At 38.9% G+C, this 24,185-nt stretch overlaps 1 long non-coding RNA gene across 2 annotated transcripts; it reads right to left on the bottom strand.

The window, feature by feature from the left end:
• Positions 1-2,410: 2,410 nt before the first annotated feature.
• LOC121658271 lies at positions 2,411-24,166 on the bottom strand. 2 transcript variants are annotated; one of them, XR_006013913.1, is made up of 3 exons: positions 20,220-24,166; positions 9,824-9,915; positions 2,411-6,345 (listed from the first exon to the last, which is right to left on the bottom strand). It is a non-coding gene; the product is annotated as an uncharacterized LOC121658271 (long non-coding RNA). The 2 variants fall into 2 exon arrangements; XR_006013912.1 differs by lacking the exon at positions 20,220-24,166 and having other exon boundaries at positions 2,411-4,476; positions 6,198-6,345; positions 9,824-17,362.
• Between the last annotated feature and the right edge of the window lie 19 nt (positions 24,167-24,185).

Genomic DNA, 24,185 nt, shown 5'->3' with positions numbered 1-24,185 from the left:
GATGACACTAAGCTGGGAGATTGTGTCGATCTATTGAAGGAAGGAAGGCTCTGCAGAGAGACTTGGATCGATTGGATGGATGGGCAGCATCCAACAGGATGAAGTTTAATAAGTCTAAGTGCCGAGTTCTGCATTTTGGCCACAAAAATCCCCAACAACCTTACAAGCTAGGGACAGTGTGGCCGGACAGTTTCCTGGCGGAAAGGGACCTGGGGGTGCTGGTCGACAGCTGACTGAACATGAGCCAGCAGTGTGCCCTGGTGGCCAAGAAGGCCAGCGGCATCCTGGCCTGCATTAGGAACTGTGCGGCCAGCAGGAGCAGGGAGGTCATTCTTCCCCTGTACTCGGCACTGGTGAGGCCACATCTTGAGTACTGTGTCCAGTTCTGGGCCCCTCAGTTTAGGAAGGACGTTGAGATGCTTGAGTGTGTCCAGAGGAGGACAACAAGGTTGATGAGGGGCTTGGAACACAAGCCCTGTGAGGAACGACTGAGGGAACTGGGGTTGTTTAGCCTGGAGAAAAGGAGACGTAGAGGTGACCTTATCACTCTCTACAACTTCCTGAAAGGAGGTTGTAGACAGGCGGGGGTTGGTCTCCTCCACCAGGCAGAAACTGACAGAACAAGAGGACACTGTCTCAAGCTGCGTCAAGGAAGGTATAGGTTGGATATTAGGAAAAAGTTTTTCACTGAAAGAATAAAGTACTGGAATGGTCTACCCAGAGAGGTGGCAGGGTTACCATCTCTGGATGTGTTTAAAAAAAGACTGGACATGGCACTTGGTGCCATAGTCTAGTTGAGGTGTTAGGACATGGGTTGGACTCGATGATCTTGGAGGTCTCTTCCAACCTCGTTATTGTGTGATTCTGTGTGATTAATTATATGTTCCTGGGAATTCCAGTTTCTCTCTGCATATGCAGAGTTCAAACTTTCTCACAGCAGTGGGGGTATGAATGAAACTGGTATTGTTTAAATATAAATAAATTGGTCAGAATCATAAAGCACTGAAACTGATACATAACCTGGGTTATTTTAAAATCAACCTTTATGAGAATAAATCAGCTAACAACTGAGCTCATTTTTGTCACAGTTAGGTGACTGACAGCTTCAGCAAATCTGAGGATGCATTCATTGGTTTAAAGACAGACCTTAGTATTTACTGTATCCAGAGCTCATAAATAGAATGCCATTTGCTTTTAATTTAGTCAGGCTTATGCTTTGACATTAAATTCCCATCAATTCAATCCTACTGTTTATGTCCACAGTTTGCAGACTCTGAACATGCGTGGCTGAGGTAGTATTTCTACAAATTCAACTTAAATGACTCAAGAGAGTTTTAAATGAAGGCAAGTTTTAAAACCTGTTGTAGCGGGTTCAGTTCGTAAACCGGGTGGAAACACCAATTAAGTGTAGTGGTTTGGTTCAAAATATCCATTACTTACTTATTTTCCTTCTGTGAGATAAGAATTAGAAGAAAGCAAAGCAGGCACAAAACTTAAAAGAATATAAAGAAGTTTATTAACAGACCTAAAGGAAAGAAAAAAAATCAGACCACACCTTCAGAACACTTCTCCTCCCCCCACCTTTCTCCCTTCCCCCACTGACAATGTAAAAAGACAGCCCTTGAGATTTTTTCAGTCAGTTTACCACCTCTATAATAATCTTTTTCAGTTCACTTAGGGAGAGGAGTCTCTCTTGCTCGTGATATTGAGACATCTCCACAAGAAACAGTTCTCTCATGGCTTCAATGTCACAGTGAGACAGCTGCCCGGGTTGGTTCTCTGCTGGCATGTGAGAGTCCCTTCCCCCGACTTACAGCTTTTCCCACAACTGTATTCGAGGGTCCAATCTTGAGCTAATGGGGTACCATTTTAAGGTTGAGCTGTTCAGAAGCAAAGGTTCTCTTCACCCATCTCTGGGAGCATTTCATCTCTAGAAATAGAGGTCTTCTTCTCCCCTGGGAGCAAGAGTGCTCATCACTTTCATCTCTCTCTGTTCACACTTCTCATCAAATCACAGCTACTTCAACATTTGCTTATTTCAGCACAGATACTTTTGCTCACAAGTACAGTTTGACCGCTTCACCCGCCCATGCTTTCATGAAATTACAGCAGGTACTCTGATGTTTCATAGTCCATCACCACCATAGATTCACAACAGAATTTCAGCTTCTAGGTTTGAAGCATCTCCTCTTTCTCCTCCCTCAGGTTTCAGCTCTTCCTTCTTCACTGACTTTGGTGTTCTTTATGGTATTTTCTTCACATGCCTTCACCTTTCCTCTTCCTCTGACTCGGGAGAGGATTGATGTCTGCAGGCTTCATCTGTTCTGGAGAATCTTACAGCACTAAAAGGATTAATCTCACCCAGGCCTTGCAGCTGGAATTCGCTTATTGCTGTTGGTCAGATGATCTTTGCCGGGCAGCAGCCTCAGATGAATTTTGGCCGCACTGGAGAGGGGGAGGCCTGGCCGAGCTGCACCGCAGGCCTGCACGGAGCAGGGCCATGGATGGAGCATGGCCACACGGCTCCGGGGTGGCTGTCTCCCGGCTGGCCCAGCCCGCACTGAGGGGGCTGCGCCGGGTGTCCAGCGAGCAGAAGCGGCTGAGATCTCAGCCAAGCCTTGCCGCGGCCGGCCCTGCCGGGCCACGCCAAGCAGGGCCCAGCCCAGCGCCATGCCCATGGGCCCCCCAGTTACCGGTCTGAAAGCTGGAAGCAAGAAAGCTTCCCCAGGATTTGTCCATTCTCAAATGTGGATCACAGAGGCGTGTCAGGCTTCTTAAGTGGCTTTAAAAAGTTGCCAATATTCAAACTAGCCAGTTGATTGGTTCTGTCTGGTCATAGAGGAAGCTGTAAGCACCTCTTTGCAAGAGAATCACTTCCATGGCTGATGGAGCCTCTTTACTAAAAACCCAAATATGCTAAACCATGACACCTGTGTTCCAGATTTTCTAGCATTTGTCTGAAATTTTCTTTAGATTTCTTATATTCAGTAAATTTGGTTTTACTTATGCCATTGATACTGATGCATTTTGCACTGATATCTTAATTTTTCTGCTGACAAACTAAGAAAAGGTATGAGAGAAGTACCTATTTATATAACTCACTCTTTCCTACATGGTTTACAATCATTTCTAATCTATATTGCACAAGAAACTACTAAAACCACCTAATATACTCCTTTGATTATGTTACAGGCTACCTATTTCTGCACTTCCTAATTTTTCTAAATGCTTCTACTATTGTATTTCTTTTAATGTCTCCATTTTAATTACACTCAGGCTCTTCCTAATGGATTCCTGCTGCTAGTCAGAACAGCAGAAGACCACTTACTCCTTTTGACAGAGCCTCCTTTTATCAATCTCTCCGACCTTTTAAAATGAGAGCTCTGGCCGCTTCATTTGTTTAGATTTGAAGAGGCTCTCTGGTGTGCTGTGCACTTGGAATATGCTTCACCTTTTGCAAGTCCATGGTAACACAGTAGCTATGTAGCATACTCTGCAAGTTTCCAGTTTCAAGATATCAACTGTAAAAGTATCCACGTTTAAAACTTTCTGGAGAAAAGAACCTGAAATGGGGCTTCAGAGCAGCAGTATAACATGCTGTCACTGTACCGAATGGCAGTGTCAGCAAAAAAAAAGAAAATCTTTCATACTAGATCCTTTAGATGCTCTGTTTAGCAGACACCTTTCTGGACCAAATTATTCCGGTCAGGGTGCATGTGATTGTGTAAATATGCAAAGATTTTCAACAGATTCTCTGGAACCCACAGTTTCCTTGGGGCTCGTGGTGTGGCCAGTGGCTTAATGCTCTGATAAAATGATCAAAGTTCTGTGTGGGGGCAGATATATCTGGGCAATATGCCTGAAGCTTAGAGAATAAACACTTCTGCCTCTGCTTAGACTTCTGTGTAGCCTGTCTGGGCATCCATTTGAAGAATTCCTCCTTATTCATTCTCATTTGTGAAGTTACAACCAAAATTCACGATTTTATTCTCGTGAGACTTTGTTGTGACTTTTTTCTTTGATAGTGAATTGAATCTACTCTCCAATAAATGTATCAGGCCCATCCTTGATATATCAGGATATTTTCACTATACATACACTGAGAATAGAAAAACAACGATAAAATTCTCTGACAATACAGAAGATGGTTACTGAGTTAGCCAAAAAAAAATAGTATTTCTGTGTGAAGCAGAAAAACGTGAAAAGATTGAAATCTCAATGCTTTCATTAAAATTTGAGTGACAGTATATAATTACTTAATCTATCTGTCTGGTTTGAGTGGTTTCTTTTCTTCTTGTCCTTTTCAATCTTCAGGCCCTGTAGCTGCAGCAGTTGAGGCTATTACATGAACATATTGTATAATATTTTAGATGAGCTGACTCCAGAAATTTAATCTTGTCTGGGATTCCATCAGGTCTCAGGAGGTTTTCTTCAGATCTTCTAGCAGGCATATTGTGTTGTCAGGTGCCTGTGAGGCTACAAATAATTTCTGATTTTGTTGTTCTTACTGATTTTAATTCTTTATTATTTCAAACTTGGAATAGACTTTCTCATTACTGCTGTCAAAACATGTCACAGTGTTATGCAAAGTTTAAATGTACGTGTATACAACTGTCTGATGTTTTCAGTTTAAGTCATGTAATCCCCATAAATTCTGTAGCAGTATAGCATGTTTCACCTCTCCTACAATTTTTTTTTTTTTCAGTAGATATTCCGCATACTCCTGAGTTTCAAACTGTGTCTGCAAGAGTGATCTAGGCATAGGCTGGATAAACATGTTCAGGCTCACTGCGATATACCTGTATCATAAACTATATCTTTTTAAATTTGGGTTGACTTATTTGGCTGATTGCCTAGCTTTCCTCCTTAAATAAATATAACTTCTCCTTGTAAACCTTCCACAATCCTAATAATTCTAGTTATCTCTTTAGTCCCTTTAATGTTTTCTATTTTTCTCCTGTGATTTCATTAGTGTTTAAAGGAATTAACCTTTCAGAAAAAGAGGAAAATAATGATGAGCTGGATTGTTTTCAGCTTTTGGTGTATGTAATTGGTAGACATTGGATCATTACATCCTCTGCAAAGTGTAAAAAATCTCTAAAATCACTTAGACTGCGAAGTACCACAACCCATATCCAACAGTGTGCTTATTCCTTAAAAAAATCTTACCCTAGTTAATAGTAATGTTTGTTTTGACAGAGGAGACTCATTCAAGAAAGTGGGGGACTAGTAGCTCCTTATTAATAATATTTAGAAAAGTTTATTGTATTATTATTGATTATATTGTAAGAAACACCGGGAGCACAGACTTAACAATTAGTGTGATCTAAATCATTACTGAACGCTGTTAGTATAAAAGCCATCACCATGTACCACAGTGACTGCTGTGTAATGAAATTCTGTTGTGTGAAACTAAAATTGTCTCAAGGCAAAGATCTTCAGTGACCTCTGTGTAGTTTAATGGCACTGAATCATGGTCATGAAACCCTGTAAAACTCCGCCTCCATGTTCAGAGCTGTTCCTGTCTAGTTCTGAATTGATATAACTGCACCCATCCACCAAAGGCAATTTTTCCACTAGCTGTGACCTGACACAGCAAATGTGATGACATCCTCTGCAAGGTGGGTACCATACTCTTTGAGTGCTAAGAATTACTTCAGAAAAAAAAACCTCAGTGAACTTAAAATTGTTGTGTAGCTTCAGGTATTTAAAGCAGGATAAAAAGAAATTATATTTGAGTGTAAACACTCACAGTGTTACAAGACAGCTGTACTAAGTGATATGCCTAAGAGGCTATGGCTCTGATCTTTGGTGTTGTTATTAGTCATTTGTTCCTTTCCCTGTGAAATTATGAATCTCAAACCAAAACAAAAAGTTTCTGCAATAAGAAGTAGGAAAGAATGTTTCTTTACAAAATAAAGGAAGTTATTTATAAAAATAATTTTGAAATAATTTTAGCTCATTTCTATAGAAGCTCTTTATATTAAATAACATTACATTCTACAAATCAGACTCTGATGCTGTCTCTCAAATTAGGCCTCTGAGTTCTCTTGCTCACTGCTGCAGAGACTTGGAAGCTATTTTGGAGGGACTCTGGAAAAACCGTGTTCCCTGCCCCAGAGTCCTTGTTGTAGTGTTCATGAGCAATCCTGCCTCCAGCATATATTTCCTGTCATGCTAAGTAAAAGGTTACTTACTTGGTGGTTTGTTGGTTGGGCTTTTTTTCTGTCTAGATGGCCTTCCAGGTTGCAAGCTCAGGAGTATTCACATCTGTATTGAATTCCACATTATACCAATTGTAATCTGCATGGCCAGGCCAGGAACCCCGAAGTTCTTCGTTTGATGCTGGTGGGAGAAAGACAAAACACTGCAATAGAAAGTCCATTCCAAAAAGCTCTCCAGCCAGACTTTCAGCTTTTATAAGCTGTCAGTTCTGTGTGTGGAATGTGATTTAACATTACCTTTCCTTAGGGACAACATTCATTCAAGCCAGTGTTTCAAGTTACAGCCCCTGAGGATTCAGGTCTTTATTATTTACCTTGTAATATGACATGCATGGGAAACATAATTCTGTTGCTTGGGCTAAAGCAAAGTGAAAAGCCCCATTATTTTTAAAATTAAGTACCACTACATAAAACTACAGGAATAACCAAATAATTTCCGCATTTCCAGTAATACAAAATGTCTTGAGATCTAAACAAACTAAAAGGCAGCTACTGGTGACATTATTTCCTTAGGGAATATAATTATGATTTCAAGATGCTAGTTTCTCTACCCTTGCTTTTAGCTTTTGAATGACAAGAGAGGGAAAAAATAATTAAAACTGGGGATAAGAAACAACTAAAACAACATTAACTGAAGTGACATTAACTGAAACAGTACAATAGGCACTTATATGTCTAGAATACAAAACCATTTCTGTATGTCACTGTCACTGGCAGAGCACAGGAAACTGAAAAGTCTTTGGCTTAAAGTGAGCGCTACGTAGCAACAACTAAAACATCAATGTGTCCTCAATATTGTTGTCATGCAAAATACAAAATACAGACTATACCAGCTACTAGGAAGAAAATTAACTCTATCCTAGACAAATCCAGCGTGGTACCCACTCCTTATTCCATACCATTTACATCATGCCCATGTCCCACACTTCCCAATACATCCCAGTTAACCACCATCATTTTTCTGGTCATTTGAGAGATACATCTACCTATCTATCCATCTATCTATCTATCTATGTATCTATCTAGATATGTATATGTGCACACAGATATCATGGCCTTAGTCTATGGACCATCGCTGTAAAAGTCCATTGACTTCATTTTGGCCCATGACTTTGAGTTCCATCTTCCATAACTGTATTTCAGGGCAGAAAAGATGGTGCATGGTGTTGGATTGTTGCCTGTTGAAGCAGTTCTGGCTCCATCCCTGCTGTGCTTGTCCAGTTTCACCAAAATTCATTCCTCTTCTGGGTCACTGTGATGTGATTTTATGAAATTGAATGATGTCTTTTGGAGCTGTGCAAAAATTTTACTGTCAATTGCTGCATTATGTCATGGTGTGATATAAGTGGAAGTTACAAGCGATTATGTAGTGCTGAATCTGGAGTCAGCTTTGGCACAACTCTTATTCCTTCCCATACAAAGATCCTGCCCCTGTCCATATTTAAAACCCATTCATGCGTAGGTGTTTCTCAGTGTTTGGATCACAGAGGGTTGGTTTATATGGCTAACAGAATGCTGTCCAGTAACAACATATATGGAAATAGGAGGCTATGGGGAACTGAAAGGGTCAAGTTCATCCCATTCAGAAATCTTAATGTCCCATACGGTGATAACCTGTAATCTGTCTTAAATATGACCATGTGTCTTCATGAGGTTGAAATGTAACCCATAGGAAGGGCTCCATAGGCACCATCCTTTGTTGTCTGTAAGTCTCCTTACACCAAGAAACTATGGGAAACTCTACTGTATCTGGAGGTGCCCAGCAGATAATCAATACAAAGCGGTTTACCCAAGGTTTTGAGGGCCTGCTGCTATCAGGTACAAACAATCCACAGAAAGGCCCTATGGTAAATTTGCCAGGAGATTTGCAAACAGTCTAGTAATTCCCTGCAAGTGATGTTTGAGCCTTGCAATTAAATTCATGCCTATAAACTTGCAGCTGAAATTTATTATTTGTTTGCAGCAAACACTTATTTGAAACCACGTTGTCTATTTGATTCCTGGTGTGTCAAGAAAACAGAAAACCACGTATCTTCAAATTATATTTGCTTTTTATTTTTCACATATAGGGAAGAAATATAACCTTGACTCCGATAAATCTAGCTGGACTGTTAGGCATCACAATTAACTAAGTTCAAGCTGTAGCACAAGTCTGGCTTGAAACTTTGTCAGTTTTGAAATTCGTCTCAAGGCTGTGGACCACATACCCATCTTGGAGTGTCCACCATTCAATGACTGAGTTGTATAGTCACTTAGCTGTACTGCTGCCCCCCAGAAATCCTGAAATACTTCATGATGCTGAGCATCATAATTTTCTTTGCTTTACTAACAAATGAGCAGATGCAGTAGTCTTCAATTAATTATTCACACCATCAGTTTATACCATATTCAGAGTAAAATTCAGAGCTCCTGAGAAAGAGAAGCATTTATTGTGAAATCTGCCTTGTGTGTCCGAATGTCTCCCAAACACAAGTTTGTTGTGAAACATATTAATTGATTAATTGTATAACTCTTGGTGATTTTTCATGAAAACAACCAGATCTGGTAGTTTGAGTCAGTGTTCCATGTCTACTTAGGTACACGAAGTGCACAATCTACTCAGGTCACACTAATTATTAAATATTGTTGTTAAATAATGAATTTAACATTTCAATGAATTTGCAGGTAAGTGTAGAAATACATAGATTAATTTGAATTTCACTTTTTTTTTCCCCCCTGATTAGTAAAGCCAGTTACTTTGGCTGACCCTTCCCTCCTTTGGTTTACAGAGAGCTATTATTCCTAATGAGCTTCTGGAAATAATTTCATTTGTATAGGCAGAGAAGGAAACCAGATCAATTAGTCAGACTGTATGTTTGGTACCACAAAAAATGAGAAGAAAAAGCAATTAATCTGATTTTCTTTCAAATTTTCATTTTTTTAAATTTCCCAGAGATAATTGGAAGGGTTTCAAAATGACATGGGCCATACTGTAGTCTCAATTAGTTTATAGTGAAACAATGCCAGAGCAAGAAGATACAGTTTTATTGCATGGTATCATGTGGAATCTAGGAGCTAAATTAACTTGCTATTCTTGTTTCTACTGATTTTAAAAAAAATTTACAACACAATGGAATTTGAGTGACTTCAAAAGGAGTGTTCCTTTGCTTTCTGATGCTTCAGTGTTATATCCTGTTGCATGCATTTCGCTTCTCTGTGCCTGAGCAGATCATCAAACAGATCTAGAAGCTCTGCTTAGGCACATGGAAGATACAAGGGAGGTGATTCAAGACAGCCAGCATGGCTTCACCAAGGGACTAGTTCTCTTTGTCAGGCTTGAGCCTATTTTCATCTTCAGCTACTCCTAACTTAGTGCCTGCTAAATAGAAATAATCAATACAAAGGACTCATGATGAAGTGCATGGATATTACTCTTTGTTGTACACATGTAAGCAGAACGTCTTGTGGGCTTGGTGACTTCGCTGCAGCTCCTGGCTTTTGAAGAGTCACAGCAGCCCGTGGGGAGTGTGCAGAGAGGCTTCACTCTGCATTTAGCTCCTGTGGTCATAGTGATCATTAGATTTTGCATTTATATTACAGATAAAGGTATTTATACATACATTTCTCTAGAAGATGGTTGGGAGTAGCATTTTCTCAGGTCATGAGAACCAGGTTTCTTAGAAAGCAGGGAGGTGACTTTTCTCCAGGCCGGCTATTAGAAGGAGATAGACAAAAGTTCTTTTTTATGACAGAGGAATACCCTTTAAAAACCCAGGCTAACTAACTTGAAAGAGAATTTTTTCCCTATTTGGCAGGGGAATTTGGTCCAATTTTGTTGCATCTGTTAAATAAAATCCTGTTGAAACAACTTATCAGCATAATTTCTGCCGATAATAATGAGCATAAAAATATTTCAGGTGTTTACCTCTAAAGAGAGAGAAAACATAAAATTATCCTCTTAGAAAAAAATTTTCATAATGTTTCACACAATGTTATGCAAGTTCAATAATTGCCTAGTAATTTTTTGATTTTGCATATTTTGCCCTCTTTCAAAAATTTATAGTGCAAAAATAAGGATATTTGGAAAGGTGTTGGTTTTACCATCTTTGATAGATCACAAAGTTTTCTTTTTCAGACTTTCCAAAGAAACTCTATTCCTCAATGTGACAGTTTCTATCAAGAAGAGTTGTTTTAGTTTGTAAAAGTCTGATGTAATGAAAAGCAGTTTTCTACTTTGTGGGCATTTGCTGCTTTCACTATGAAATTGTTCTTTCAGTTCATCTGACACTTCAAATAACCCATTTATCCAGAGCTATTGCCATCCACTATTGCAACAGAAAAAATTTAAGAATGGTTACCTAAGGACATGGCAAAAGTAGGCACTTTTAAAGAAAAGCTTTAATGGATGCTGTGAGTCACATTTTAGGGTTGCAATTCTTGTGAACTTAAAACAAGCAGATTTTAAACAGCTATAGAGTATGGCAAAAATCCTTTTCAGAGGTGGTAGAGGGGAAATCTGCAAGTCCAAAATAAAGTGGGTTTTTAAAATGACTACTGGCATAACTAGGAACATGAGAGGGAGGTAGCATTGCCATATGTAACCTGAATGCTCACAGAGATGTAAGAAGGAGAGAACAAGCTGGGCAGCTGGGCCAAGGTTGGTGTTGCAGCATACTGGTGAGTGCCAGGAGGCAGGAGAGATTTATGGCTTCCTTGAATCACTAAGGAGTACCTGTCACAATAAATTTTAAATGAAAAGGCATTTCCATGCCCACTATGACTTGCCTCAGCTTGCTTCTTGATGCTCTGTTGAGCAGTTCAGTTACACAGATGCATTGCTAACCAGGCAGGTACATCTCACTGACAGGAGTGGGAAGACAAGATGAAGCTCTCTGGTATTACTTGATGCTTCTCACTGGGGTACTGTAGTTGGAAGAACCAGTATGAAATGCCTGTCCACTAAGAAGTGAAGGTCTTGCTATAAAGAAAAACATCATCTACTGCAAGAGGCTCAGTCTTTGGAGAACTGTTTTCTTTTTCGTTTGTGCTGTTTTTCTTCTGTAATGAAGCAATTTTGTGGGAACATTGAGCTGTCTTGTCTCATACACGCTTGCTGTTGTGCAAACTGTCAAAAATATGTTTTAGCAGGATCTTTGATAACGATTTTTTTTTCTTCTCCATTTCCATGTAACTTTAGGTTTTTTAAAAATTTTAGTGGTAGTAACAGACCTAACACTTCTTCAAAAATATCCAAGGAATCTAATGATGTTCTCCATATTTGAAAGTCTGGGTTACAGCGCCTAATGCTTCCTAAAATAGAATTACTGGGCATTAAACTTCAAATGTTTTATATTAGAAGGGCAATACCTCAATCGCATTCAGAAATAGATTGATGATGGAAATGAGAATTTTTTATACATTCCTTTAGCCAGTTCTTGCACTGGCATCCAGTTATACTGGTTTCTACAAGAAAAAGATGCTGTTAGTGATGTACTTTTGTGCCTTATTTTACTCTAGAAGAAGAATTATTTTAGTGAGTTAAATTTTAAATCCCTGGGCAGACCTCGTTAGGCAGGTACCATGAGCAGCATAGCTGTTTTATTATGACAGTATCTGCCTAATTGGTATCTTAAGTTAATTGGTTCGGAGAAACTGAACTGGTAAAGGCACACAGAAATAACTCATTATCATCATTTTTCTTTTGATCGTTTGCCATTAGCTTTGTATAAACATTGTATCAGAAAGTATTAGATATGGTGGGGGTTTTTTTTGATATGTGTTGTCTTAAAACTTCAACTTTTCCAGGTGAAATTTAGTAGTAATTTATAAGTGGATCAGACCAGGGATTGGTGTAGCTTAGAACCTCCAAGTGTCAGTCAGAGAATATTTTATTCATGAATTGTTTTTTTTACAACTAATTTACAACTGAGCCTGTGATCTTATGATTAAGGACTTCTATCACTTAGCAGGTGTAAAAATATGTTTGTGTAAAAATGCTGTTGTGTTGTCATTAAGTGATGCAGTTCACAAAGATTTTGACCTTTGCAATACTTTTGATAATAAATTTACAGATTAATTATGCATTGTATTAATAGTGTCCCTTTACAGTCTGCAGTTTCTGTTTGTGTGAGAGCCCATTTCTGTAGGTATCATTCAAAGGGATAACTAGGAGTTTCTACTAACTTTTCATTAAAACTGTCTTTTTATGAAGGTTACCAACTCAACTTTTTTCTGCTAGTAATGTATTTATCAGCTAGAGATCATCTTCTCTTCTGCTCTATATAAATACAGATGATCAGCATGATACATGTGACTGCAGATGAAAGCATACCATTAATTTAAAGGACTGCATGGCACATTATTTGCCACATTTTAATAGATTAAAAATAGTAATCTCATATAATCCCTTCTGAAATAACACACCTCATTAGTTTACTGAATGAGACACACAACTTTGAGTTTATTGAATTAGAGAAGGCACTAAGTAACTTGTTTTTCTTTTTTTTTTTTCTTTTTTTTTTACCTGCTACCTAGGTGAGCTGGTGCTTCCACTGATTTACCCCAAAATAATTTTACTTGATAAAATGAACTGGGTTGAAACTAGATTTCTTGGCTGAACTTAGAAATGGTATATAAGGTATCTGAGCAGTCATATCTTGTGTCTTTTTCTCCTGTTATTCTGTATCACCCTGTGGGCCTTGCTCTTGTGGTCTGGCATGGGGACATGACAAGAAGGTGAGTTCAGACCTGGGAAGTACTCTCAGGTATTTCTCCTTAGATGTAGTACAGCAACAGAGAGAAACAGGGACAAAACGTCTACAGCTGTACTTCATTTCTTGAGGGCCTCACAAAAGTGGAAAAAAATGGAAGTTAACATGTGCACCCTGCTTTACCTGCCTGTGAAGCATGTGAGTCGAGACTGTAAGCATAGCTCCAGAAAGCAAGAGGCAGCCAGCAGAACCCTCCTCTTTCCTCACAACTCCTGAATGGAGGTCAACAAGAAACATGTTCTCTCTTTGAGGTTTTTCTATGGTTTCTCCTGTCCCTGATTACACTGTTGTCTGCAGAGCATTTATCCCTTCTGAAAACTTGCCCCAACTTAGGCATGTTAATTTAGGGTCCTTAGAGCTCCTTTGATAATTTGGGAATTATTCAGTATTATCAGCAATCTGTGTTTTTTGATACAGCAAGGCTGGTCAATGGCTGAGAGAAAGTTCTTGAGTTCTCTGAGTGATACGAGTCGTCACACTGATCTTTTTAGCTTTGCAGGATACATGTCCCAGTTTCCACCTCAGAATACAAATGCTCTGAGGTGATTTGCTTTGTACAGCATTTCACTGCAATTATTCAGATCCAGACTAGCAATGAGCCCTCTACCTGCTGGTGTCATTTGAGCTTACCCTTAATAACACATGATTTCAAAGACAAAATATATTTGTTTATTTAAGAAAAAGACTAGGGTAGGAAAAAAAAAAAGGCAGTGAAGAATGAAATGAAAAATGTCATCTTGAAGTCTGTTTCATATAAAAGTGTTTTCCCAGTTGTCACTTTGAATCTTTACAGCACATTTCAGCTGTAGCAGCCTAGGGATCAAAGTGGCCAGCACTACTCTGCCTCCAAACATTACTTCTCCCAGTTGACGCCTATGTCTTGTGGCTATACCGGATTCTAGCTTATAGCTGAAGCTAGAAATAGCAGGGTTAATGTGCTTTGCTGCTCTAAAAGAAACGGAGGAGATGAGATCTTGTATTAGATCATCTGAAATGGGAATCTAAGATACATATTTATATAAATGCATTTCCTTTTTAATAATGAGGCCTTACTGTATTTCAGCTTCTTTGAGCTCTACAAGAGATAGCAGTGATAGTTCAAGCTGAGCTGGGAGTGCTTGTCTCTGAAGTCATGGAAGGTTCTTCAACATAATAACTCACTGCTCGTGTCCTCCTTCTTGCTGAGGAGAACAACTGTGTGCTAGCTAAAAATTAGAACTTCTCTTTTCAAGCAGAAAAATTTACATTGTGAAACACTTGTTTTTATAACTGATTGAAAATTGCCTATCCCAAAAGTTATCCAGTGTGTAATAGTTTCATTTGTACATAGCTTTTCTGGTTCGCTACACTGACTACGCACCACACCTTAACCAACCATGTGTCAACATTAAGAGCAAAGTACATATATTAAACTCCTTGTTTTCTGAACATTTCTTCCACTAGCAGTTGCTACACAGCCAGCCTCTGCCATCTCCATGCAAACTCTTCAGATAAGGCAACACATTTTATGCTAGTGCACAGAAAAACAGGCCCATAAACCTCTCTGGGTTGCTTTCAGCCTGGATAAAGCTCAGCTTTCAGCTGAGATGACTGATGCAAATTATCAGTGAGTTCATTTTAGGCTGCCTGGGCCATCGTTGCTCCCCAGAAAAACACTTGTGAAACTGCTGTGTGGAGTCTTCTGCTCCCTGAGACGTGGGGGTGTGATCACTGCTCTAATGCTTCGCTCCCACAGCAATGGAAGGCTCTTGGTTGCCTCTGTGTATTCTGAAGCTCTCAAACTAGGAACTTTGCTTTAAGCATGTATGCATTCTTATTTTGTTGACATTACTTAAACTGCCAGTGCCTCTGAACTGAGGTGCTTTCTAGATAGTAAGCTGGACTCAAGCATGTCTGGTAGTTCATTGACTTAGTCTGATTTGAACTTAAGATTTTTTGAACTTAAAATTCTTTTCAGACCTCAAAAGTGATGGAATAGAGAGACACAGTGTCCTTAAAATTAATACAGTAAATCAAACTAAGTAGATAAGGAGGAGAACATATGCAAGTGAAAGAGACAGTGTTTCAACCTAAATTAAGTGCTTGCTACAGAGAAAGGGAAGGGCACAGCAGGAGAATAAGCCAAAATCATGTTACATGTACAGGTATTAAGGAAAGTGAAAAATTTAATAACAGCAACTATAGACAGGGAAAAGTGCATGACAGGATATTGTGTATAACATATGCTCGTCCCCTTTCTGAATAATATGGGCAGGCTACCTCATAAGTGTGATAAGAGAAGGGGAATGCCTAGAAAATGATTCAGTTTTGGTAGCATGAAAGAATAACTTGTGAACCCAGCACAGGCCATCTCTGATTGGTTACACAGGAGAAAAAAAAGGTGCTCCTGCCTAGAGCCTTCCTCTCCACTGCCCATCTCAGAGGATCCCAGGGCTCCTTTTAGATGCCATGGGGTTTTCAGACTTTGCTCGCTCATTCATTCCTCATCTGGGGAGTGACTCCGTGTGTACAACCTTCTCAATACCTATCACTAATGAACAAGTCTTTAAAGCAGCTTTATTTAAAGCATTCCAGATGGATGTCAATCTTAACCATGCAAAATATGTACGGGTGTGAAAGTATATTGAAGCTAGTATTTCTTTGCAGATAGCAGGTTTTTGAGAAGTATTTTCCTTGACTTTCTGCTTCACTTTGTAAGGTGGTATTTGGAAAATAAAGCCTTTGTTTTGTGACTTTTTACACTTAAGTATTAATAAATTAAAAAACCATGAGAGTACATTCTAAGCACTATCTTCTTTTACAGCTGGAATATCTGTCTCAGAATCTCTGGTTGGCAAGCAACAGCTGGAGGGAGATAAATTTTGTTCACCAGGAGAGGGCTCTCACAGTCTTCTGTTATTACTGAACTTGGAAGCAGAAAGACCAAAAGGTGAAGCTACAGAAAAATTCATGCAAGACCTGCTCAAATCATGTTATGTGCACCAGTGTGTTATAGATACCATAAATGTTAATCTTAAATAAATAAGACCAGTTATACTTAAATGCTTTTTTTAAAAAAGTGAAAAATAAGGATGCTGTTGCAACTCGGCTCTATTTCTTTCTTAATAACGCTGTTGTTAAACAGCACTAAAATATTGTAGAAATCAACTTTCTGAACAGCACCACCAACATGCAGATTAACTCTCCTATTGGCTTTGCCAAGGAGATCCCAGAGACGTAGCAAGACCGTTCATTTTGGGGTGCTTAGTATGGTTTAAACACTGTTATGAAAATAGAAGTAAATGTTTCAGAGAGGAAACAGGGGTTTTTTCGATATTGTTTATTATTTTTTTGCTATCCTTCAAATAACCTTATGTATCATGAAGAATTAATTTATAAAGTGATACAAACATAGCATCAGCCTGCCTGTATCTCCTCTTACTATACCTCTTATTTGTTAAAAATGAATGTGTAAAATCTTTATGTGAATGCTATTGCATAAATAGGGTAACAGATGCTGTCTTCATTTCTGCTGTAAACAATCAAAAGCAAGGTTATTTGGGTTTCTAACAACAGTTGAATGAACTCTGCTTTTTAGTTCTTGTTTACCATTGTAAATTACAGGTTTAATTCTGCTTACAGTCTACTCTAAGCATTATCTCATGAAATTCATGCATGGAAAGTAGAAACCAGCTTGCTAGAATGCTTGCAGTATGTACTAGAACCAAAAAAAATAAACCATTATCAATTTATTTTGTGTTCTTTACATAAAAGCCTTTTCCAGCCTGTTTTCTTTTTGTGTCTTGTTGTTGGTCATAAAATTCTTAGTATAGCCTTGTCTTTTATAGATGTTTCTACTTACAGGGACAGGCTGGAAGTTGTATTCCAGCAAAAACAACCACAAAAGTGTGGAAAAGAAACCTTTATCTTTCAGGTATTTGAACAAGTGCCAGTATGTTGCAGTATTTCCATAGCCTTTTAGGGATATCTTGATCTAGTCAACCTCTCATTTTGACAGACCTAAAAATTTTTTTCTAATGCTATTCTTTGTAATCATTTTCATGGTAGTAATTCAACAGAATCTTGAATCAGGATCAGACCTGTTGTGCATGGGGCTATGTTTTGGATTTGTACTGAACAGAGTTGATAACATAGAGATGTTCTTGTCGCTGAGCAGGGCTTACACCGAGCCAAGGCCTTTTCTGCTTTTCATTTTGCCATGCTGCAGAGACAGGTGGGTGTGCATGGGAGGTTGGGAGGAGACACAGTCAGGCCAGGTGACCCAAACTGACCACAGGGATATTCCAGACCAAATGGCATCATGCCCAAGACATAAAGTGGGGGAAGAAGGGGAAAGGAGAGGATATTTGGAGTGATGTTGTTTTTCTTCCCAAGTAACCATTATGCATGATGGGGCCCTGCTCTCCTGGAGATGGCTCCACACCTGCCTGCCCATGGGAAGCAATGAATTAATTCCTTGATTTGCTTTGCTTGTGTGTACAGCTTTTGCTTTCCCTATTAAAAGGTCTTCATCTCTACCCATGAGTTTTCTACCTTTTACCCTTCTGGTTCTCTCCCCAGATCCACTGGTGTGGGAGTGCGCAGCAGCTGTGTGGTACTTGGCTGCTGGCTGGGGTTAAACCTCTACATGGAATAAAAATGGGGTGAATAGCTTAAAAGCAAAGTGTAGTTTGGTGTTGGAGCTGTATTACAAGGTGAAGTTGCTTGGGTTAGAGCACATATCAGACTAAAAGACTCCAAGGACTTAAAATAAATTTATCTTAAAATAATCAAAACTGCATATCCAAATATCTACTTTTTTTTCCCCCCCATACAATTAGTAAGGCTCTAGGATCCTGGATGTATTGAATTAATTATCTAGTCCTGCACAGACAGATTTCTTCATTCCACTTCATCTCTGTGAAGTGATTCCTTGTTCTCTCTCTAGCAGTCTCACACAGGTGTCTTCCACAACTTTCTGGAAGGTCTCCAATTTTAGACTATTTCAGATCAAGAGGAAAAACAAGTACCACAGAGTTTTCAGTCTCATTCACTGCTTTTTTCATCCATCTTTTCTGTGAAAGGAACAATACTGGAGGGCCCCTGCTGACTGCAGGTGTGCTGATGTGCGAGGGGGAGATTGTGTTACGTGCCCCTGAGAGCTCCTGGGTACTGACTAATTTTTCTGACATAAATGGCCTTGCAGCAGCTTTTCTGAGGAACGGCCTCCCACAAAACCAGTAAGATACAAACTGTGCTCTGAATAAGCTTCGGTCCCTGAATGGTCTTAAGGAGCAATCTCAAGTAGAGCATATTGCAATTTAGTTCTGCAGAAGGAATGAGGTTCTGAATTTCACCCGTTGTGATTTGCACTGAGGATCAGATGAGGCTGCACTATCTGAAATGTGTTCTCATACTCTAGGACATTAATTGAGAGAACATATCATCAAGGCTTCAGACAATTACCTTTATGAGATGTGCCTTGAAACTGATGGAGTCTTATGAAATACGTAATTGTTTTGCCTGTATTTGGTCCCAGTAGTTACATAAAAATAAGTTTAATTTTCCTGCAGTAAACAGCTTGCACTTTTCCCAGTTGTGCTAACATCACAGAAAAGAAAAGAAAAAAAAAAGAAACAAAAACCAACACAAAGCCAGCAGAAAGTAAAGATTAATTTATATTCTGACCTCTTGTGCAGCTTCTTAATCCTTTGGCCAAGAGGTCAAAATCCTTATGAATGCTAAATGAACCCCAATTTGGTGGAAAGACTCCTAAAGCCAAGGGAATTACTAGGAGTTAAAAGAGAGTAAGATTACCACCTTGTTCAACATAAGAAAATCTGGACGAAAATCAGATGAAAATCTGGTAGAAAGAGGAACTAAAATTTACTCTTGTGGTAAGGATGGTTTTACTTATTTCCTTGTTTATCTATTTTTCTCTCAACAACAACAGAAAAAACCAAACAGATTTATAGTTATAATTAATGGTCTTGCGGTCTGTCATAAAAAGGGATTTTTGTCTTTGTGGGTCCTACTGAGTCTGAAGAGATGAAAAACTGCTTGAGTATCACAAAGTTACTCCTCTGGAGAAATTTTGCACCAGAAGTGTCTTTAAAATAATTTTGTTCACAAGGACAGTAATAAATGTTTCCTGGTCCAAAAATGTCCAATAATGTCCAAGTCATAGAGATATGAGCCTTCTCCTGCTAAGACAAAGCAAGTATTTGTTGAATGGATGTATGAGCAGGGCCAATCTACTTTAGTCCCAAGTGTCAAATCACTATTCTGGTAACTTCTCAGAGAACTATTTTTAAGCCTTATTATTAAAAGGATGATCTTAAAATGTGACTACAAGCACAAAATGAAGCATTCATACTTGTTCAAAGGAAATGAATTTGGATTGTAGCAATATTTTGTTTCACATTATTTCCTAAGATTAGCATGTAATGAAGTAATTTAATAACTTTAAAAATGTTTACAATATTTTCTCTTCAAAAGGAAACAAGATTAATAAAAGTCTCACTTGTACAGTTATATTAGATTCATAACAATAATGCATAGCTCAGCTTTTAGAAACACACTGTGACCACATCTTCCTGCCTGCACTTATAGTCTTTCTGAGGAAATCAAGATTCTGACAAACTGTGTTAGAATCGGTAAGAATTTTTTACCAAGGACAAGCTATATCAAAGTTTTGGGGTTTTTTTATAAACTGAGATGAATAAGGGGGCCAGGAGATCGTGGTAACCTGGTAGCGCTCATGTTTCTAGTATCCCTGGGTTTGAGAGATTTAAAAATAGGTGCTGTGGTAAGATTCACTGGCCCAAGTGTATGCTCGAGTATGATGACACAGGTTGTCTTAATGGCACAGCATGATGCACTCTGAGTGATCTCAGCAAAGCTATCTTTATCAAATGGCTGGGAAGAAAATGCTTTTGCGTTAGAGGAAAATTTTGAGAGGGGTAATTTTGAGCTCACCTAAACCCATGCTCACTTAGTAGCTGTTACTTCCTCAGATTCCAAAAATGTGCAATAGGCTTCTGGGTAACCTGTGGGATTAGTTATGTTCAGTGGTACTGTCGCATATTCACTGTTCATGGCAGGTACTTGAGAAGGGTCTGGCTTTGATGCATTCCTTTGTCACTGGCAGAATGTGGGTAAATAGTGTTAATGTGGATCTGCTTTCAGTTCTCTTTCTCTCTTTTGTTTCTCTTCCCGTGAAAAGTTACTTCAAGTGAATATGAACACTAAAAACAGCTCTACCTACCTTCAGTGCAAGGGCAACTTTCAAGCAATATACCTACAAGAAAGATATATATTATTGGATCAAAACCAAGCAACTGCAGGAGTCTTCATTACATACTGCACGTAAAAGCCTCTAGGGGAAAAAACCCAAAAAACAAAAGAGGAGTTTGCATTTAACTGTATAGGAAAAAAACCCCATGAAATGAAAGAACAAGAAGCCTGACCTCAGAGATTATAAACCACATATGGTCAAAAACAGTTCAAAAATTTACCTAATCATCTTTAAAATCATGAGGATCATGATTCTATACCATTATTCCAGTCATATGGGAGAAAAAGGAAGCAACATCTCTAGGACAAGAGTCCTGCCACTGCCCCAAAACAGTTCCAGATTGAACTAATCTATTTTCTGGCAAGGACTTTTAAATGCAAATAGCAAAGGCATAATTTAGCTTTCAACAAAATAAAAGGGTAAATTCCTGGACCCAACAGTATTTCTGAAAGACGTCTTTCTGGAGACTGTGATGTTTAACACTGTTTGTCTTGTATGCTGCAGAGAGATATTGGGACTACTGTGAAAATCTATTGATGTCTTTTTTTTTTTTTTCAAACGTGCAATAATAGCTGACAGACCCCTATGGATAACAGAAGGGGTTTTTAATTTGTTACTACTTCTGCAAAGGAGAACTGGATCCTATCTCAGCATGATTGGAAGTGTACACTTTTATTCCTGACTGTGCTCCTCTTCTTGGTTCTTACACGTCTGCAGATCAATGGATTGTTATTTTCCCTCTTCTCAGGTGTTCATACTTCTGAGGAGGAAACATTTGGTCATGAGAGTTTCCAGCCCCAGGAACAGGGCAACCAGCTGCCAGTACAGCAGTGATGTGGTTTTCCTGTCCCACTGTGTCCCTGCCAGCTCCCCAGTCCCCACAGCCCTGCCCAGGGCTGGCTGTACACCCAAGGCACTTGCCTGGGACGCAGTTCCCCCGGCAAGAACTCAGTGCTGCCTGCTGAGGCTGCAGCTGCTCCAGACCCATGGCAGCCACGCACAGCTCTCCCAGACACTGCTGCCATGGCACCGTGGGCAACCACAGAGGCTCCAACCCCTTCACCACAACCTGAGAAAATATACTCCAGTGTCAGCCCGTGCAGACCTCCTGTCAGCCATGGTCACTGGCCTGGCTGGCTCAGGAGTGACCTGGTCATCCCAGGGCATCTGTTTCTTCTCCACTGAAAGAGAAGGGGAAAAGGTGAACTTTAATCTCTGACATTTGCAAAAAGTCAACTTTGTCAATAATATTTTGTAGTACTAGAAAAAACAATTTACGTGATGTGAGTCTTCTTAAGAATTTTAACATTCATCATACACAAAGACCAGCTGTCTGAGAGCCTTTTTTCTTTTTTTTTTTTTTATTAATAGGGAGGAAGTACTCTACCAATACAATCCATTCTTCTAACTCCAATGGATACATGGCTCTGCAGCTGCTGCTTCCTGATTGATTTAGTGGATGCTATCAAAACAAAACTCCTATTTTCCACTTCATTTAGATCTTCAGTTACAGAAGGGGTAGACTTTAGCTGGCCAAAGGACTCGATTATAGGTCCTACTTGAAAATGCATTTTAATATACTTTGTTTTCTAGGAAGTGTGCATTATCTATATCTGTACCTGCACATATACCTATCTACATATAAGAAGGATAAAATATCATTGGAAATTGTGGTGAGATAAGGTTTTCCCAACACATATTGGAACAAACAAGACCATACTGCCAGTCACTGTTGGACATGAAGCCACAGGGGCATCTGCTGCAGCTCAGACCAGCTGAGGCCTAGTAAACACACGGGGGGGAATATCTTCGTGTTTAGAATTTTTTTTTTTAAATGTTCAAGACTGGGAAAATGTTAAATGGATGGTTCAGTTGTTTCTTGTCCCTTTTATAGAAGTTACTCTTTTGGCAATTGCCTAATGCCTGATTTCACTTGCTACTGCTCCTGTCTGCTTCATATGTATTCCTTGTTGATACTGGGACCAAGCTACACTGGCTGTTGAAGTAAAGTGGAAGGTAGAAAACTTGTTTTATTTTTATTTAACATTTCAGAGGAAAGACAGGGACATTTTGGAAATTTCCAAATAGAATGCTAACGATTGCTTTATAAATAAAAAGAAAATACACATTCTCCCACTATTGATGGACTTAAAAAAAAAAAGATGACAGATGTATTGGCACAGGACTAAACAAGTTCAATAGCTGTCTTGATTTAATTCTCTATTGCCAAATTACAATTTGTTGTGCTTTGATCAGTGTAAAGAGTAGGGAGTACAGTTACTGACTTCATCCAGGCTAATAGATATAAATATAAAATCTCCGGTGTACAGACTAATATTTGTGCAACTCAGAAACTAGAGGAGGGCCTTATTCCAGTCCTAGCATGATTCTGTTTGCCATACAGAGGGAGTACAATTTGATCTGGAAAGAGTAATTACTAAATAAACATTTAATTAATATATTAATAATAATCTACAATGTAGGAGTTAAAAATGGTTAAAATTCTGAAAGAGAGGAAGGTACAGAAAATAAACAGCAAGTAGGAAGGAAGATAACAGTAAACTGAAAAAAATTAAGTCAGAAGGAATATTTCAAGATGAAACAATGACTGCTTTCTTATCCTTTTATACTATTTAGTTATATCACATGGTATAAATAAGATTACATATTACAGTGATGCAAAAATTTGTGGACAGAAATAGGGCAAGAGCTACAGTAACTTCTGTAGGACTACATAATTGTGTTCTGACTGTAGATTTAGTTAACTTTTTCCTAAGTTTATCTACGAAGATTGGTCATAAATATTTTTAAAGTATTTAAAACATTTTAAAAGCTATTTTAATATCTATTGTTCCAGCAGTATCTATTCTGTACCATTTGTACTCTACTAAATGACATATTATAGGGCTTTAGAAGATAATAATCTGTAAAATGCAATAGTCAATGTCCAGGAGGAAACTATTAAAGTATATCACTACTGAAAACAAAGAACAATGGGTTACTGGGAACTAGATGCTAGAAAAATTCTTTAAGGAGAGAAGCTATTACCCATTGGCATGTAATAAACTCCTTAGCAGATAATGGCTTAGGGAGAAAAGGTCTCAGAATCATAACAGTGTGATAAAAATGAGTTATGATTCTTCAAAATAAAATAACTGCTTTCACTTTAAAGACTATCTGGAAAGGAAGTATCTTGGGAGGAAAAAATTGCACAATGACTGTTTCCAACCACCCATTTATAAAAATAATAACTTTATTTCTCGGTCTGTCAAAGCTAGGTACAAAAGCCTATTGGATAAAAAATCTTAGTTGAGAGAAGGAAATAATCACCAGCTAGACCTGGGGAGAGGTGTTACAGCTTAAAACTCAAAGCAAAGGCTTTGTACATTTACTGAATCCTGAGGGAAGAGATGGAATACTAAATTAGAGTAATCTGGGGCGGGTAAGTATATATATACATACACTTTGCATTTGTGCTGTGAAATAGAATGTGACTTAGGGAAGATGCCTGCAATTTAAATTTGGAAGGAAAAGTACTGGCCTGGTTAAAAAGGAGAAGAGGAGAGAGGGGAGATGCTGAAAACGTGTGTGTGTGTGTGTATATTTGTGTATTTGCACACGTGTTCACACACACAGAATGACAGCATGGATCAGGTTTGGAGGGGCCACAGGAGGTCACATCTGGTCCAGCCTCCCTGCTCAAGCAGGGTCATCCCAGAGCACACGGCACAGGAGTGCATCCACTTGGTTCTTGCATATCTCCAGTGAGGGAGACTCCACCACCTCTCTGGGCAACCTGTTCCAGTGCTCGGTCTCCTGCAGAGTAAAAACGTTCTTCTTCATATTCAGGTGGAACTTCCCGTGCATCAGTTTCTGCCCCATTGCCTCTTGTCCTACTGCTCAGCACCACCGAGCAGAGCCTGGCTCCACCCTCTG

The sequence above is a fragment of the Corvus kubaryi genome, unplaced genomic scaffold, assembly GCF_017639235.1.
Source record: "Corvus kubaryi isolate FWS band 111438036 unplaced genomic scaffold, C.kubaryi_AGA036_p1.0 split3-131, whole genome shotgun sequence".
Classification (NCBI taxonomy): domain Eukaryota; kingdom Metazoa; phylum Chordata; class Aves; order Passeriformes; family Corvidae; genus Corvus; species Corvus kubaryi.
This window is presented reverse-complemented; position numbering and strand designations above follow the sequence as displayed.